The 20,424-nt window shown below is 35.0% G+C and overlaps 1 long non-coding RNA gene across 2 annotated transcripts in view; it reads right to left on the reverse strand.

Moving 5' to 3' along the window:
- LOC106507797 overlaps nt 733–20,424 on the reverse strand; it is an 86,573-nt gene continuing 66,881 nt past the window's right edge. For both annotated transcript variants that reach the window (XR_002346824.1, XR_001304061.2), the window contains 4 exons: nt 17,061–17,145; nt 15,787–15,862; nt 2,688–2,837; nt 733–1,309 (listed from right to left, as the gene is read on the reverse strand). This is a non-coding gene — a long non-coding RNA (uncharacterized LOC106507797). The remainder of the gene's footprint in view (nt 1,310–2,687; nt 2,838–15,786; nt 15,863–17,060; nt 17,146–20,424) is intronic.

Genomic DNA, 20,424 nt, shown 5'->3' on the forward strand with positions numbered 1-20,424 from the left:
TTGACACTATTTTCTCCCATTCTGCAAGCTGTCTTTTTGTTTTCTTTTTGGTTTCCTTTGCTGTGCAAAAGCTTGTCAGTTTGATTAGGTCCCACTGGTTTATTTTTCCTTTTATTTCTGTTGCTTTGGGTGTTTACCTATTTTGTGTATTTATTTCTTCCTCACCCCCTTTCCTCTATGGTAATCCTAAGTTTATTTTCTGTTTGGGAGTTTATGTTCAAAAATAAGTTCATTTGTTCATATTTTAGATTCCACTTTGGTGATATCATGTCTTTCTCTGACATATTTCACTTGGTATAATAATCTTTAGTTCCTTCCATGTTGTTGCAAATGGCATTATTTCATTGTTTTTTTATGGCTGTGTAGTATTCCACTGTGAATATATACCCCATCATCTTTATCCATTCCTCTGCTGATTGACATTTAGATCGCTTCCATGTCTTGGCTATTGTAAATTGTCCTGCTATGATCACTTGGGTGCATGTATCTTTTCATATTATAATTTTATATGGATATATGCCCAGGAATGGGGTTGTTGGGCAATAAAGAAACTCTATTTTTAGCTTTTAAGGAACCTCCATACTGTTTTTCATAGTGGCTTGTACCAATTTATATTCCACGAACAGTGTAGGAGGGTTCAGTTTTCTGGACTTCCTCTCCAGCATTTGTTACTCATAGACTTTTTGATGATGGCCATTCTGACCAGTGTGAAGTGGTACCTCATTGTGGTTTAGATTTGCATTCCTCTAATAATTAGTACTGTTGAGCATCTTTTCATGTGCCTACTGCCCATACATATTATCTTCTTTGGAGAAATGTCTATTTAGGTCTTCTGCCAATGTTTTGATTGGGTTGTATTGTTATTGAGCTGTACGAACTGCTTGCGTATTTTATAAATGAAACCCTTGCTGACTGCATCACTTGCAAATGTTTTCTCTCCATCCACAGTTTTTTAGTCTTTCCATTTTATGTGTGGTTTCCCCTGCTGTGTAAAAACTTATAAATTTGATTAGGTCCCGTTTGTTTATATTTTCTTTTATTTCTTTGCCTTGGGACACAGACCTAGGAAAACACTGGTACAACTGATATCCAAGAATGTTTTGCTTATGTTCTCTTCTAGGAGTTTTATGGTGTCACATCTTACATTTAAGCCTTTAAGCCATTTTGAGTTTATTATTGTTTACGGTGTGAGGGAGTGTTCTAACTTCACTGATTTACATGCAGCTTTCCAGGTTTCCCAGTATGTATTGGAAGTCTTTTTACCTTTCACTTACCCACTCACTTCATTAACTGAAGCTCTTCATTCTTGCTGTAAAAAAACAAAAAGACATCTACCAATGGTGGATGGACATTTAGCATATCTGCTTCCACTTAGTACCAAGTTATGTTGATTTCTAAACTTATTTGTGCCAGTTATACTTACAAATACAGTACCTAATTAAAAATTACATAAAATATTAAAATATGAATGTGAAAAGAAAAAGGTTTTGCATTGAGTTGGTTTGGAAAAACTACTTGAAAATGCACATTACAGCATTAGTGTGAAAGGCTCTTTAAAAAATCATGAATCATTTACTTCCATTGATTAACCAAACAGAAATAAAGATTCTTACCTACCACATCAAAGAATGGATGATAAATACGTAAGTTTAAAATATGCTCATATCAAGTTTTAGAATCCCCTTTAGTTAAGTTTTTGGTTAATCACCTACATAAATACTGGTGATCACTTCTTGAAACACATTTGCACTTTGCTTCCAGCCTCAATCTTCTCCTGTTTCTTAATTTATCTCACTGGCTCCTCCATACAAAGGCCCCAGGGTTTGTACCATTAACATTTTGCTGGAGCCTGTCTCTATCTCTGCCTGTCTCTCAAAGTCCAGACTGAGGTTATATCAAATTCTGATCTGACATCTTTATTTGCATATATAACACAGATCTTAAATTGAAAATGATCTCCTTGCTTCTTTTCATGCACCCTCTTTTCGCACTTCCTTTAACAATTGTTTTTTTCTTCATTTCAACTCGCAGAATATTTTTACTTAGAGCGTCAAGGCTCATGTGATGACTTTATTTTTTTCTTTCAGTTTCTTATAAAGGACTTATCTATGTGCCCTGTTTAAATTAGTGCCCCCTTCGACACAACCTCTATGCCCTCGCACAACTTGTGTGTCTTTCACAGCACTTCTCACTACTTGGAATTATAGTACACATTATTTGGTTTATGGTTCACAATCTACTACACTAAAATAAAACTTGATGAAGACAGTCTATTTATTTAGTGCCATAATCTCCGTACCATAACAATATAGGCACATGTAGGTGCTTCTGAAAATTTTTTATGAATTCCTTCATTCTTTTAAAAACACTCTTCATTTTTTTTTACAAGCATAACTTTGTTGACTTTTTATCAATTGCTATACTGTGAATAAATCTAATCATGATTGGCAAAATAATAGCCTCCTAAAGCTATCTACTCCCCAATGCCAGGGACCTGCAAATATCCTTCCTTGCATGGATGGCAGATGTGTTTAATATTAAGGATCATAGGATATGGGAATTATGCTGGATTACCCAGTTGAGCCCACTTTAACTACATGAATAATTAAAATGAAAGAAATGTCCCAAACTGCAGTAGAGGGAGAGAGGACTATGTAAAAATAGTTACAAAGATGTTACATTGATACCTTTAGGACTGAGGAACATCAGCAACCTGGAAAAGCTGGAGCCAGCAGTGAAACACATCTCTCTCCTAGAGCTTCTAGAAAGGAATGCAGTCCTGCCAGTACCTTGTTTTTGGCCCAGTGAGACCCATGTTGGACTTCTGATCTACATAACTGTAAGATAATAAATTGGAATTAAGATACCAAGTCTGCAGTAATTTATTATGGTAGCTAGAAAATATAAATGCACCGATAGTACATACTCTTTGTGGGATGGTTTTATAGTATTAGAATATTGTGAATATGCCTAAATTTGAAAACTGATTAACACTTTATAATTTATCATTTTAAATAGATACATATCTAGTATATACAGATTATTACCTTAAATAATATTCTGCACATAAAGAAAAAGTAGTATAAATGAGGTCTGTTTATTAAGAGATACAATTTGAGGTGTAGTAGTGGTTAAATATAAAACAATTTATTAAGGAAAAGTGGAAGTCCAAAGTAATATGGTGGCTCAGAGGCAGGAAATCCTACTTTTTGAAGAAAATGGGGAGAAGTCTTTTCAAAGGAGGGAGGTTTTAGGGGAGTTATCAGAGATAAGTGATATTCATGAAGAAACATGTAGGTTGAGCATTATAGGCATGGGAATAAGACAATGAGAACGTACAGTAAATTTCTATTATTTCAGAAATGAAAATAGGCATATCTGTGGAATAAGCAACTGATGCAATGCATTTCTTGGGGAATATGCTATGATTTTGTTGACTCTGGAAGTTGGTACACTGAGGTTTACTGATAAAATCTCCAAAACTGCCAAAAATAATACATTTAAAATATGACTGTCATGACATCAAGATACACATGTATTCAAAATTTAGTTCAGGAATTTCCGTCATGGCACAGTGGAAACGAATCCAACTAGGAGCCATAAGATTGCAGGTTCGATCCCTGGCCTTGCTCAGTGAGTTAAGGATCCGGCGTTGCCGTGAGCTATGGTGTAGGTTGCAGACGCGGCTTGGATCTGGTGTTGCTGTGGCTGTGGCTCGGGCAGCTCTGATTAGACCCCTAGCCTGGAAACCTCCACATGCTGCGGCTGCGGCCCTAAAAGGACAAAAGACAAAAAAAAAAAAAAAAAAAAAAAAAAATTAGTTCAATCTTTAGTGAATCAGCAGAATAATAGAGTTGATTATCCATGACAACTTATCCTTATTTCTGCATTCTTCATAGTGTTCTGAGGAAGTTTTTTGATGCCTGCCTAGGTTTAGAAAATGAAAGAGAATAGAAATAGGATTGGTTGTTTTAGAGAATTATAAATACCACATAATAAATAGTTTTTCTTGAGAAAACATTCATTGGACATAAGATATAATCAACATTTTCTTTTACAAATGAACAATATCTGTCTGTGTATATTTGCTGTTAGCCAGCCAGTAGTTTATGTGAGAAAATGTAGAGATACCCACATGTGACTCATAATTATAAGTTGAGAACACAAGCATCTGTCAGTTATTAGCCAAGACTGGTATCCCATAGCCATAAGGTTTTATATGTAAAAATATTATCTAATGGAGTTCCCGTCGTGGCGCAGTGGTTAACGAATCCAACTAGGAACCATGAGGTTGCGGGTTCGGTCCCTGCCCTTGCTCAGTGGGTTAACGATCCGGCGTTGCCGTGAACTGTGGTGTAGGTTGCAGACGCGGCTCGGATCCCAAGTTGCTGTGGCTCTGGCGTAGGTTGGCAGCTACAGTTCCGATTAGACCCCTAGCCTGGGAACCTCCACATGCCGTGGGAGCAGCCCAAGAAATGGCAAAAAGACAAAAAAAAAAAAAATATATATATATATATATTATCTAAGTTTCAAATTTCAAGGCTGTTTTTCTTCTGACATAACCTACATCTGCTTTCAGAGTTAATGTTCAAATAGGGGATAGGTTCCTTTGTGTTTTCATAGACTTTGTCATATGAAATATAATTCTAGTATTTCTGCTTTACTAACTTCCCATCAACTTAGGCATGCAATATCCATACATTTGTTTCTTTATGTCTTATTTAAACATTATCTCTTTCTAATGTGAAGAATATAATCCAGTCTTCAAAAAGTGGTTTCTGAAGTAGCAACAACTCTTTAAAAGATAGGGAGAATTCATTTGTAGATGTAAGAATAATCATAATACTAGGATTATGTATAAGGATTGTAAAATTTTTTAATTAAAATCATTCATTTTTACATTTCTGATGCTTTTTGTTTTTTCTTCCAGGTTTGAATATATAAAACTATGAAAGAACTAAATTGCTCTAAAAGCTCATTACTACTCTGCAGAAATGAGGGAGTGCAACCTCCAGGTAGTCTTAAAGGATCACACTGTGAATGTAGGTATGATTCCATAAGAAGAATCATATGCATTTCAAAGAGTAACTGGGCTTACGCTGCATTTTCTTCAGAAGAAAATTCTCCCTGAGAATTAAAGTATTGTCTGAAAAGGAATGGGACTCCTGCCTAAGCACAAGTGGGAAAAGAGCAAATGAGTAGGATAAGGAATAAATTATTCCGAGGTTTAATAGGAATATATCTTCAGTGTTAAATATCATTCTGCGTTTTGTGCGGCACATTTTCAGCAGCTACTGTCCCAGAATGTACTAAAGGATTCTATTTAACATGACTTATTTCTGAAAAATGTGAGACTGGCACTTTATAATTTAAAGATCTTTCTATAACAGGCACAATTACCCACAAATTGAGTTTAACAATTTTTTAAAAAATGTTGCTTGAAAAGACTATATGAAGCATTTAAAATGCCATATATTTTAGCATAAGGAAAACTATGAGCAGTAAATAATAAGCTTTGTAATTGAAAGTCTCTGACTTATTCACAATAGTTACGTACAGAATATATATACAATACTGTAAACCATTCATGAATATGGTACATATATATCTATATTTTATTTTAGCATCAAAAATGAACTGAAATAAATGATTTGGACTTAAAGATTCCCCCCACCTTTCTCTCTCATCTATGTGATTAACAAGAGAGGTTAGTTATTATCATCTGAAATAGCAACAAAAAATGCTGTACCCAGAAAATGTTTGAATTTCAGACATATTTAAAATTAGAGATTTGTTGTAAAGAAGGGACTAGCAGTTCAATTACTGCACAGCACAGAACGCTGAAAGCATTTTAAGATGAATAGTCATCTCAGTATTTACAACAATTGCAAACCGTCAAAATATTTTTAAAAATTTTAATTGATATACCCAGCGGATATATTCAAATGGACATGGACATGTTAATAATTTTCAGATTTCATGTAGTATTACTATTATCATGAATTCTAATCCCATTTCAGAATTTCCCTTCTAAATCTTCAAGTTACAAAATGTAGTACATGCTCAAAGCTACTCCTAATTTATCTCTAGGAAGTGTTTAGGCATCTGTTCTCAAATACAGGACATTCTCCTGCATGAGTTAAATACATGAATAGCAGCAAATTATGGAAAAAATATTTTATTCAATGCCAGAACACAAAGGAAGTAAAGGTAATTTCACAATTCCTCAGGAAAAAAAAAAATTAAAAGTTCGTAAAGACCATTAGTCCTTAGTCACTGTAAAAGTCATAGCTGAGAGAGGTGTGCTGACTTCTTTCAAGGAACACACAGCTAACAGCATAGTTGAGTTTCTCAATGAAACATTTTTTCCTCTAATTGTATTTCCCTCCTTATTCCAGAGATGGATAGCAGGAGTAGCACTGGAGATCCTGGACTCAACTCTCAAATGCATGTTCTACACAGAACTCTATTCCTCAAAATATTAAGCAACATTTTGCATCTTCTAATTTTCAGTAAGTATTGTACCTGTTTGTATACATGATCCAAAATGTAATAAGATCCTAAAAAACTAAGTTACAGATGAGTGATAAAAAAGGAACAGTTGATAATATTAAAATATCAGACATGAACACTGAATTTGCTCAAAAATCCTAAAAGGTACTACATTAACTAGAATGCGGATCATTATGCAGTTTACAAATGAAGTAATATCTGCTTAAATATCAGATATGCACTATAAAATCAGAAGTAAAAATATATTAGTCTGAATCAGTTTCTTCAATTAAATTTCATTTGTCTTATTTCTACAATTATTTAGTATTTTAATTAAGTTTGCAACTACTGTCATTTCTAAAAGATATCCTTCATTTTGTAATATTTTATAACTAAATCACTAATGAAGTGACTTTCCATCCCAATCAACAGTACCTGGTAATGAGTAAAGTACCATTTTTAATTCATCCTACGATTGCCTTTAAGCTTTAGGGAGATAAAATTCAGTAAAACAACCCAAATTCCTGCTTTTGTAGAGTCTGGTGTGAGAGTCAGTTAAATATATTTTATACTTTGTTAGTTATAGCATCGGTGAACATAAATAATGAAAAATGAAAAATTAGTGAATGGTTGGGAAATGATGCTGTCTTAAGGACTTCGGTCAGTAAAGATGACTTGCATTTAAATGGAGACTTATTCACTGCTGTGTCCCCTCACAGAGAGTAATCCATGGCACATATTTCCTCACTGACAGACATGTAGTATGCCTCACAATATGGGAATTGAGATGAGTTACCAAAATTATTTTTTTGTACTATTTATGAAAACATTCACTATATCAGAAATATTTCCTAGAATATTAAAATACATTTAAGCTCCACTGCCAAAGCACTATACAAAAAGAAATTTGTAACTGATGACCACAATGTCAAATGTGACTCAGCATGGAGAAGGCAGATGGATTACTGTGTTTGTTGAAGTTTGTTTCACAGTCACAGAATAGTGATGTCTACAAATTTGGGTTAAAATATAAGCAAGAAGGTATAGCAAGAGAAAAAAGAGAAGGTGGAAACTTGTAGTGTACCAACATTTAATTTCAAAGAGGTAGACCACATTTTTTTCAGATTAGCTAAATCTCTTAAAATATATATGATGGGAGTTCCCGTCATGGCGCAGTGGAAACAAATCTGGCTAGGAACCATGAGGTTGCAGGTTTGATCCTGGCCTCGCTCAGTGGATTAAGGATCCACCATTGCCATGAGCTGTGGTGTAGGTCGCAGATGTGGCTGGGATCTGGCATTGCTGTGGCTGTGGTGTAGGCCGGCAGCAACAACTCTGACTCGACCCCTAGCCTGGGAACCTCCATATGCCACGACAGGTGCAGCTCTAAAAATATACACACATATATTTACACACACGATGGAACGGTCCCTTTACTGCATGCATTATTGTCAGATAAGCAGTATTACTAATGCTAATACACATATTGTTAATAGCTACTCTATATTGACCTCATATTTGATCTTATTTTTCAAGAATTCAAATATATTAACCTCTATTTTTTGCCTTAATAACCCCATAATTTAGGTACTTTTATTAACCATATTATACAAATGAGCAAACTGAAGCTTGAAGAGATTGATAACTCAACCCAAAGTCACACAACTAATCAGAGGCACTGCAGGGTTTAAACTCTGGCAGTCCAGCTCCAGGCCCTGAAGTATTTGTTACACCACTTAATGTGTACATCCCAGTATGTTACATGTGCACAGATATGTATAAAATTTAACTCTTGTGTACTTTATATCACTATTACATGGTATTCATCCATACCTCTGGGAAATGCACATTATTTTTCCACATGCCATTTACCATTATTTTTCTCTTTTGTCTTTTCAGGGCCACACCCACAGCATATAGAGGTTCCCAGGCTAGGGGTCAAATCAGAGCTACAGCTACCAGTCCACACCACAGCCATAGCAATGCCAGATTCAAGCCACATCTGCAACCTACACCACAGCTCACAGCAGCGCCAGATCCTTAACCCACTGAGCAAGGCCAGGGATTGAACCCACAACCTCATGGTTCCTAGTCAGATTCATTTCTGCTGTACCACAACAAGAACTCTTTTTTTTTTTTTTTTTTTTTTTTTATAAAGGTCCACACCTGCGGCATACGGAGGTTCCCAGTCTAGGGATCCAGTTGGAGCTGTAGCTGCCAGCCTAAGCCACATAGCCATAGCCACTCCAGATCCGAGCCACATCTGAGACCTACACCACAGCTCATGGCAACGCTGGATCCTTAACCCATTGAGCAAGGCCAGGGATGGAACCTGTGTCCTCATGGATGCTAGTCAGATTAGTTTCCGCTGAGCTAGGTGGGAACTCTGACATGTTAGGTACTGTTATGATGAGCATAAAGTGATGGATAAGATTGCTAACAGAAAAAAAAATTATTCTGATAGTTGGTTATAAAACAATAAGAAAATCTTTGTTCAAGAGATCAGGCTCATCTCTGAATATAGCAAAGGCAGTGGGGGATTCACAGCCAACTATAGAGAGTTGCTGAATGAAAAATTACTGAGAGGAGATGTCAAGGGTAGGGGGATTTTTGCTTAACTGACTTAGAATTCTTGCTCAAGAATATGATCAGATAATGAGGCGAGGGATTCTAGCTAAATTGAGCAGAATTCTTGCTACAGCTGGAGGAAGCAGGGAAAGACAAGGTCCAGAGATGAGGTTTTCTCAAAAAGAGGGCTTTGAGAAGCTTCACTAGAGTTGAGAGAGTCTTTGCAAGATAAATAAGGGCTTTAAAATCTAGTAAAGAGAAACAAAGGGGTAAACATAATCATTTCTGCTCCTGTTGAGGACTATAAAGAAACTAAAATGTCTTGGACAGTTCCTGAAGAGGAGTTAGTGAGGTGATGTTTTAAGTAACTAATGGTTGACGAAAGCCATTTTGAGAATGTGACATTTGAACTGTATTATATATCAAACCCAAAGTTGCACCTTAAAGAACAGTGAGGGCCTCATATTTTCTCAAACATGATAAAAAAGAATATAAATCCTACCTGGATTTTTTCAGTTTGTCTTAAAATTTGCCTTTTAAAGTCAATATATTTTATAACTTTATTATATATATATATATATATATCCTTAGTGATAAACATTTTTCTCTAATCCATCAAGAAATAGTATACTTATTGTAGGAAAATACAGAGAACTTAGAACATATTCTTCACAAAAACCTTCAAGAATCCAACCAGAACCTTCAAGTTTTATTAGATACTTTTTATTCTCAAGTCTTATATTTCATATTATCTGAGAGAGTAAAATAACTTAAATAACACTTTGACCTGACACATTAAATTACACTAGTGGATAACTGCTTTCTCTGGATATTTTTCCTAGGCAGTGTTTCTATCGATCTTTATACATTTCAAAATACTTCTCCCCACAGTTATAAAGCAATACAACCTAACAGTTTCTGTATATAAAAGAAAACTCAGTGATAAAGAATTGTACTTTGAAACTGGATTAATAAAAGACCTGAAGGCGAGCAAGTAATGCTAAATCTTACTTATACCTTCTACTCATTTAATTTATACAAGGTGATTTGAAAGAAATATCAATTATTCATAAAGTAAATATGTCACTTGGGCAAACAGGAATAAGGGGAGAGATGTTGTAAGGAAATAAAAGATTGCAAGCTTTCTGGTTTGTTTTGTGATAGGTTGACCGCCTTACAGAAAAGAGCTGGAAAGTGAAGGATTAGAGCTAAACCTTTCTTTGATGGTATTATTCAAATATTCTTTTCTTCCATTTTGATTATAATATAGTTGACATAGAGTACTGTTTAAATTGATACATAGGAGTTCCCATCGTGGCGCAGTGGTTAATGAATCCGACTAGGAACCATCCCTGGCCTTGCTCAGCGGGTTAATGATCCAGCGTTGCCGTTAGCTGTGGTGTAGGTCACAGAAGCGGCTCAGATCCCACATTGCTGTGGCTCTGGCATAGGCTGGCAGCTACGGCTCCGATTAGACCCCTAGCCCGGGAACCTCCATATGCCGTGGGAGCAGCCCAAGAAATGGCAAAAAGACAAAAAATAAATAAATTGATACATACAGCACTGTGTAGGTTTAATTTCAAAGATTTCTTTTAAAATAAAATTACTTCTGTAACAACATTTCTTCAAGGCACTGATTTTACCAATTTTGGATTTTTAAAAATAATTTTGAATTCATTAATTCACTTTCAGGTATAAATACTGTGAATATTTTAATATTCTTCCAGAGTTCAGAAAGAAAAAAAATGTTATTCAAAATGCCAACTCTTGAAAATGAGTAAATGCCCTATTTACTTTAAGGGATTTCTGATTTCTGAGAACATATTAAAAATAATATACTGAAAATTCAAAAAAAGTAAATATTACATGAAAATATGTTATGGAATGGATTAAATGCAAAGAACAAGAATGTACAAAAGTATATACACAATCAAGTAAGAATACATAAATTATAATGAATAGACTTTTAAACTTTGTATTTCAAATGATATTGGATTATTCTTGAAACCTGCAATAGCTGAAATTTACATTTGACTTAGAAATTATTAAGCACTGATGTACTGTGCACTAAACTTCATAGCCTTCAGTTTTTTATATTGGTCAGCATGAACTGTGTCACATGATTGTAATTTATAAGTAAATGTTGTATCCTTTATAATCAGCTAAGAGATAATTGGTTTTATTTTTCTCAGCATTATAAATCCCATTTCAGTTTGGATGTGAAACCAGTTTGGTGCCAACTTTTAAAAAGTGTAATATGGGCAGCCAGATTTGAAATAATTAGTGTTAAAACTACATAGTTTTTTTTTCAACGGCAGGTAATTTTGCAGGAAACAGGGCCTGAAACAAATACTTCTAGCTGCAATTGATGTTATATAACATGTTCTATAATTTAGTGACATTTATCAGAGTGATAGGTTGATAATTTTGTAGGTTAGCAATATCAAGATTAAGTGAAAATTACTGACATGAATAAAAATTTATCTGAAAATTATGCATTAAAAATTTTATAATTTGGAATCTGTTTCAGCAAATTGTCATTTACTTTTAGCTATATCTTTAGAAGTAGCAAGTAATAAGGTATTGCAGATGATTATTGAAAACCTAGCATCACTTTTTCATTCAGCATAGTTTGGGAAGTCCTAGCCATGGCAATCAGACAAGAAAAATAAATAAAAAGGAATCCTAACTGGAAAAGTAATAAAATTGTCACTGTTTGCAGATGACATGATACCATATATAGAAAATCCTAAATATGTTACTGGAATACTATGAGACCTCATCAATGAATTCAGTAAAGTTGCAGGATATAAAATTAATATACAAACAATGTAATATCAGAAGGAGAAAATAAGGAAACAATCTCATTTACCATCACATCAAAAAGAATAAAATACCTAAGATTAAAGAGGCAAAAGATCTGTATTCTGAAACTACAAGCGGCTAATGAAAGAAAGAAAAATTACAAGGATGGAAAGATATACCATGTTTCTGAACTGGAAGAATCAATTTGTCAAAATGACTATCCTAGCCAAGGGAATCTATAGATACAATGCAGTCCCTATCAAATTACCAATGGCGTTTTTTACAGAACTATAACAAAATACTTTCAAACTTGTATAAAGAAAACAGCAAGAGACCACAACTAGCCAAAGCAATCCTGACAAAGAAAAACAGAGCCAGAGGAATACTCAGGCTCTCTGACTTCAGACTTTACTACACAGCTACAATCCCCAAAACAGTATGGTCTTGGTTCTGCTGTGGTACAATGGGATCTGCGGCATCACTGGAGCATTAGGACACAAATTCCATCCCTGGCCTGGCACACTGGGTTAAAGGATCCAGCACTGCTGAAGCATACATTACAGCTGAAGCTCAAAGTTGATCTTGGCCTGGGCACTGCAAGTGCCACAGAGAGGCCAAAAAAAAAAAAAAAAAAAAAAAAAAAAAAAAAAAAAAAAAAAAAGCAAACAAAATGTATATGGTCCTAGCACAAAAACAAATATAAATCAGTGAGACAGCACAGCCCAGAAATAAACCCACACTTATATGATCAATTAATCTATGACAAAGGAGGCAAGAATATACAGTGGAGAAAAGACACTCTTTCTCCAATAAGTCTCTTCAATAAGTGGTGCTTGGAAAACTGACAGCTACATGGGAAAGAATAAACTTAGAACACTCTACCACCATACACAAAAATAAACTCAAAATGGCTAAATACTTAACTGTAAGGTAGGACACTATAAAACTCTTAAGAGGAAAACATAGGCAGAATACTTGTGGATATAAATAATAGCAATTACTTTTTGGATCCACCTCCTAGAGTAATGAAAAAAATAACAAACAGAACCTAATTAAACTTAAAAGCTTTTGCACAGCAAAGGAAGCCACAAACAAAACAAAAATGCGAACCACAGAATGGAAGCAAATATTTGCAAAGTGACAAGGCATTCATCTCCAAAATATAAAGCTGCATGAGATAGTTTGCTTGTTTTACTGGTATACAATCAAACTGGCAGAAGACCTAAATAGAAATTTCTCCAGAGAAGACATAAAGATGGCCAATAGGCATATGAAAAGATTCTCAACATCACTCATTAGAGAGATGCAAATCAAAACATGAGGTATCACCTCCCACCAGTCAGAACAGCCATCGAAAAGTCTATACACAATAAATGCTGGAGAGGGTGTGTAGAAAAGGGAACCCTCCGATACTGTTGGTGGGAATGTACGTTAGTACAACCACTATTCAAACAGTATGGAGGTTCATTAACAAACTAGATATAGAACTACTGGACATCTATCTGGAGAAAATCATAATTCTAAAAAATACATGCACCCTAATATCCACTGCAGCACTGTTTACAATAGCCAAGACAAGGAAGCAACCTAAATGTCCATCAGCAGATAAATGGATAAGGAAGAAATGGTATACATACACAATGGAATATTACCCATAAAAAAGAATGAAATAATGCCACATACAGCAACATGGATAGACCTAGAGATTATCATAGTAAGTGAAGTTAGACAGTCAAAGAATATCACATGGTATCACTTATATATAGAATCTAAAAAGTTGATACAAAATGAATGAATTTACAAAAGAGAAACAGAATCACATACTTTGAAAACAAACTTATGGTAACCAAAGGGGAAAAGTGCAGGGAGGAATTAATTAGGAGTTTGGGATATATAAAAAGATATTTAAAGATATATAAAGATTTCCAAAGGCGTTCCCATATTGGCTCAGCAGTAAAGGACCTGACTGGTATCCATGAGGATACAGGTTTGACCCCTAGCCTAGCTTAGGGGGTTAAGGATCCAGTGTTGCCATGAGCTGTGGTGCAAGTCACAGACATGGCTTGAATCCAGTGTTGCTGTGGATCAGGCTGGCAGCTGCAGCTCCAATTTGACCCCTAGCCTGGGAACTTCCATATGCTGCAGGTTCAGCCCTAAAAACAAAAAAGATTTGCAAAAGATATAAAACAAAGAAGAAAATGTGGCATCACATTTTATTTTGGATAATAATTTTTTTTTGTCTTTTTTGCCATTTCTTGGGCCACTCCCTTGGCATATGGAGGTTCCCAGGCTAGTGGTCTAATCAGAGCTGTAGCTGCCAGCCTACACCACAGCCAGAGCAACGCGGGATCCGAGCCATGTCTGCGACCTACACCACAGCTCACAGCAATGCCAGATCCTTAACCCACTGAGTAAGGAACTCCTGGATAATTTAAATATCCTGATCTTTATTTTTTCATTTATTATTATTATTTTTTGTCTTTTGTCCTTTTTAGGGCTGCACCTGTGGTATATGGATGTTCCCAGGCTAGGGGTTGAATCAAAGCTACAGCAGCCGGCCTACGCCAGAACCACAGCAATGCCAGAGCCACAGCAATGCAAGATCTGAGCCATGTCTGTGACCTACACCACAGCTCAGGGCAACACCAGATCCTTAACCCCCTGAGCAAGGCCAGGGATTGAACCTCATGGTTCCTAGTTGGATTAGTTTCCACTGTGCCATGATGGGAATTCCCTTGATCTTTCTTTAAAATCTTTTCTTTGAATATACCTCTTTGAAAATCGTTTTCTCAAAATTGGTATTAAAGTCAAACAGAAAACTAATTTTGTATCAGTTGCCAGGACTTCTGTAACAAAATTCTGTTGCTTAAGCTGCAGAAACTTTAGCAGTGCCAGATCAGTGTTCCAGCCAGTTAGGTTTCTGGTGAGAACACTTCCTCACTTATAGGTGGCTGCCCCCTTACTATGTCCTCACATGTCCTTTTGTTGATTCAAGTGCATGGAGAGAGAGACTGAGAGTGTGCAAGCTCTGTTCTTTCCTTACAATGAGGTTATTAATCCTATCAGGTCAGGCCTCCACCCTTATAACCTCATTTACTCTTAATTATTTCCTTAGAGGCCCCATCTCCAAGTACAGCCACATTGGCAGGTAGGGCTTCAATATATGCAAATTTGGAGAAACACAAACATTCAATCCCTAACAGATGTGTATCATCCTCTCTGAGTCATGTTGCCATCATCCAGTCCTGGACAGATAATGACATATGTGGTGCTGAAAATAATTCTGGAAATTCATGATAGATTCTTAAATCAAAACCTACTCATCCATCCTTCAAAATTTCTAAATTTGCGGGTAATACAAGTAAGTTCACACATGACTCAAGACTTCAACATTACTAGAGGACAGAATACCAAAACTTCAAGTCAACTCTGTGAAAAAATTACCCCAAGTTCCGTCTAGGCTCCTGCTCTCACTAAAAGGCTGATGGAGAAGGGAAGTCTGAAGAGGCTCGTATTTTTAAAAAGGGAAGATTGAAGTAAAAGCATAAATTCAAACGGCAGAAAAACCTACCCCCCAGGAAAAACAAGATCCAGGACTAAGTATCAAATGAAGACTGTGGCTTGGTAGTACAGGAAATGCACTTGAAAGTATTGAAATGAAGGTGGCAGCCAGATAGAAACACTGATCCTGGGGAGTGATCACATAAACAGAAAAGGAATAACATGGAAGTATGCAGGAAATCAAAGCATCCTGCAGAATATAAAGGAAACAACACTGACCAAGCCATCCTTTCAACAACCACCACTAACTTTGTTCCATAAAGAAACTGTACTGCACTACAGACCAAAGAAGATACTCATGAACATGAAAGAATGTTTTCAAAAGACACAGTAACAGAAAAAAACAAACTCCATACTTACCTCCTTAAGAAGAAAAACGGAAATGTAATTCATAACATTTCAGTTGATGAAAACATCTGGAACAATACTTCTTAAACTTGAAAAGGAACAAACGAGAAGTGGATCTAGTTTTTCCCAAATTTGGTGATTAAAAAAAAAAAAAAAAAAAAAAGGAGTTCCTGTCGTGGCTCATTGGTTAACGAATCTGCCCTGGCCTTGCTCAGTGGGTTGAGGATCCGGCGTTGCCGTGAGCTGTGGTGTAGGTCGCAGATGCAACTCGGATACCACATTGCTGTGGCTCTGGTGTAGGCTGGCAGCTACAGCTCTGATTAGACCCCTATCCTGGGAACCTCCACATGCCATGGGTGCAGCCCTAAAAAAGCCAAAAAAAAAAAAAAAAAAAAAAAACAGATTTAATAACAGACATGAGAAAATGGAAGAAAATGACAGGAAACTGATCTTTATAGTACCCAAAGTGTCCATGGAGGCATATAATATGGGAAGCTAATATTCACTTACAATTTCACTTTTAATACATGACGTACACAACCTTAAAATTCTCTTTTCCTTATGCTATATTTGCCTTAACAGATTTACTAAAATTTATTTTCATGTGAATCATTTCTATTAATAAGAGACTGGCATTTTTATGCCTCCTTTAATTTTTCTAATTATTTTTATCTTACAAAGGATAAGTCTTCATTACATTGGGGGGAAATAGTCATTACCACAGATTGTGATGCCATACAGTTTATATTTCTTAAAATGTGTATATGAAACATCACTACATGTCTCATAAAGCTATTCAAAGCTTCACATCAAAGAAATTGGTATATGTATAAAATATGATATATAGAGAGAGTATATGACCACATTCTACTCTGTGGTCATGTAACAGCCATACAAAATAACATTTACATAGCACAACTTAATCTGTTTCTTCTTTTAAGCACATATGTGATAAAAGGGAAATATTTCCAGTTACATGCATTGTGAATAAAATAATTAAAAGTTTAAATAATAAAATTTGAGTCCTGTACTAAACAATAGTACAGATATCTAATACAGATCTGGTATTTAAACAATAAATACCAGAGTCACTGATGATAGTTTATAGTTTCATTAGCTAAATATGAAATGAGCTCATCTCTCTACATACCAAGAAAATGTAAAATATAAAAATACATATGACAATCCAAAATTTTGCTAAAATACTATAATCCTTCACTGTTGAGTACTGCTTGATAGAGATTCAAATCCTTAGTCACTAGCATTTAATAAAATTTTTATTTTACCTTTTATCTATTTAAACACACTCAGTTCTGCCCATGCTTCTTTTTTCATTTGTATCCCTCGCCGAATCCGTGGCAAAGCTTCTCTCTTAAATAACACGTGAGATTTAGATACTGTTAACTTCATGTCAGCTACTTTGATATAAGAAAAGTAGTTGTTAAATATTGCAGTGATGAGGCTAAAATTGTCTTAGGAATAATGGAATATACACAAGCACTTATCTCTGAAGAGTCATAGCTAACAACCTTTTCCCACCTTACAAAGAAATTCTATGTGCACCCACTTTCTCTACAACTTCACCTACCTTTATCACCCCACTGTAACTCAGCCTCTTTTCCAAGTCTCCTAAAGAACCTACTTTGTGTTAGATGTGAAGAGTTAAATGATTTAAACAGAGAAAACCAGGGTGAAGGAAATAAAGTTACAGAATCTCAGCTGAGAGGGAAGGAAGAGGGCTTAGCTCCAAGTGCACAAGCAATTATATCTTACTGTACCACTAGAAAAGAGGATATACAGTTATAAAATTGTAGGATGAAAAGAAATTTTTCTGTATTTTGTTTTTTTCAGAATATGTGGTGGGGAGAAACCACAGGTTTAATTTTGGATGCCATAAATCTGAAAAGTCTGTTTCAAATTCTAGAAGAAATATCAAGTATTCAGACATATGTGAGTATATAGTTCCATAGACAACAACCTAACATCTTTTCATCTTTACTAAGCCAATAGAAAAAAATTGAAACCCAGATAGGACTTATCAGATTATCTTTTCTTACGTGCTTGAGCCATGTAGATTTGTGTGTGAGAATCATCCTTTCCTAACTTTTTTTGTTTCTTATTCCATTGCGCTGTCTTAAATTCTATGAATTGTAAATGCAAAAATTGCATATAGTAAAGGTTAGTCTTCTTATTTGAGATTTTTAATAGCATCAAGGGATGCAGAGAGGTGAGGTGTGGTACTTTTGGTGTGATTATACATCTCTAATATTTGTTAAACAATAAATACCAGAGTCAGAAATACTGTTCAGCTAAACCGAGCAGTTAGGCTTACATGAGGAACATGCATTATGGAGACAAACTGCCCAGATTCACACCCCAGTTCTGCTAACTGCATGATGTTAGGCAAATTCCTTTTACTTTCTTTTTGCCCCAGTTTTATCATTTTGTGAATTTACTTTCTTGAAAATTTGTTTGATATGTAGGAGTGGGTGGCTAGAATGAGCTGCACACCGGATGAGTGGATATTACAGTTGACCTTTGAACAACTCTGGAGTTAGGGATACCAACCTTCCACACAGGCAAAAGTCCATCCATAATTTTACAGTCAACCCTCAAAATCCACATCTGCACATACAACCAACCATGGGTCATGTACTACAAGGGGCATATTTATTAAAAAAAAAAATCCACATATAAATGGACCTATACCCATTTAATCCCATGTTGTTTAAGTTCAAGGGCACATCTTCATCCACTTTTGTCTTTTTTTTTTTTTGGGGTACTGATCATGTTATTATTTTAGAATAATAGTACCATTATTTCAGAATTTAGTACCATTCATGGTACTAAGGAAATGGTACTACTTCTAATTTTTGCACATTATATTTTATATTGCTATATTCATTTTATTGTATTTATAAAATAACTTAATTAAAAATGATATGACAATTATTCCTTTGCTCTATTGCAATACTCCACTGAAAATATTTAATATTCTGACCTATTCAGAATATCCTAACTTACAAATATATGCCATAAGAATGCTGACAAATGCTTCAAAACTCATAAATTCTATTTATGTAGGTTGAATACAAATCCAGAAATTATAGACATTTTTCACTGATGATTACTTTCAGCATCTTAGAAGCTAAATTAACAAGACTAGCATTCTCAAGTGGAAATATTGCATTTTTTATCTTCAGAGTCAGTGGCAAATGGATTCTGTTTAAAATCTTTTCTTAAATTGAGTTCTGTTATTTATTTCTTCATACCCATTGGAATATTTGAAAGTTTTTTAAAACAATCCCAATCATCATTTTACCTTCCTCATGGATTGAAAAAAAATCATCAAATATTGGGAACCATATTTTGAATTCTTAGTACTTGAACTATTTACACTACAGTTATTTTTTAAGCAACTATTTTGTCCTCAATTATAATTATGTCCTCTAAAAATATATTTTAGTCCCAAAGTTATAAGTTCAGGGTATTTAAATACTTGCTATATCCCTGAGATATGACACTTGAGCAAGCACATGCAATCACAGAAATATACTGGTATTATCAGTGTCAATAAAACATGTTCTTCACAAAGTATTATATTATTCCTCTGGCTTTTGACATTTCTCATATCTCATCTACAAAATGGTATTTTGTTAATAAGATGTTATCAGCATCTTTACATTCACAATCTTCATTGTTTAACTCAGTACTGAATCAAGATCAGAGAGCTGTATTTTGACTAACAAGTGTCCTCTGAAGCAGCTCTATTTCATCCATTTTGTTGATGCGTGGTTTGTTTAACATCAATAATGTCCCTGATACTCTGTTAAAGTTTATATAATGGCATGCCAAGCAGTTATTTATGAGAGAACATAAATAAAGAGAAAACAATGTAGTGCATATATATAATATGTATAAAAAACATACATATAGGAGAGCAGGGACAGCTTGGGATCAAAAGGTGTACAGTACTTGACAGACACAGAAATTTTGCAAAAGACACAGAGTGGCTGAATGGATTAAAAATAAATAAATAAATGAAAGATGTGGGGTTCCTTCCCATTGTGGCTCAGGTTAAGAACCCGACATAGTGTCTCTGAAGATGCAGGTTCAATCCCTGACCTTGCTTAGTGGGTTAAGAATCCAGCATTGCTGCAAGCTGTGACATAGGTCACAGATGCAGCTTGAATCCCACATTGCTGTGGCTGGGGTGTAGGCAGGCAGTTCTAGCCTGGATTTAACCCCTAGCCTGGGAACTTCTATGGTTCTGCAGATGCAGATGCAGCCCTAAAAAAAGATATAACTAAATGTTATCTACAAGAAACTCATCTTAGATGCAAAGACTTACATAGGCTAAAAGTGAAAGGATGGAAAAAGATTTTAGGCAAATCATAACTGAAAGAGAGGAGAGTGGCTGTATTTTTATAAGACAAAATAGATTTAACTTCAAAAACTAACACAAGAGACCATATTATTTAATGTTAAAGGGGAAAACCAACAAGAAAATAAGATGATTTTAAATATATATTCATTTATCAGTGCACTCAGATATGAAACAAATATTGATGGAACTGAAATCAGCCACAGACAGTAATACTACTAGGAGATTTCAATATCCCATCTTTAAAGATAAATAGTATTGGAGAA

The sequence above is a fragment of the Sus scrofa genome, chromosome 8 (assembly GCF_000003025.6).
Source record: "Sus scrofa isolate TJ Tabasco breed Duroc chromosome 8, Sscrofa11.1, whole genome shotgun sequence".
Taxonomy (NCBI): domain Eukaryota; kingdom Metazoa; phylum Chordata; class Mammalia; order Artiodactyla; family Suidae; genus Sus; species Sus scrofa.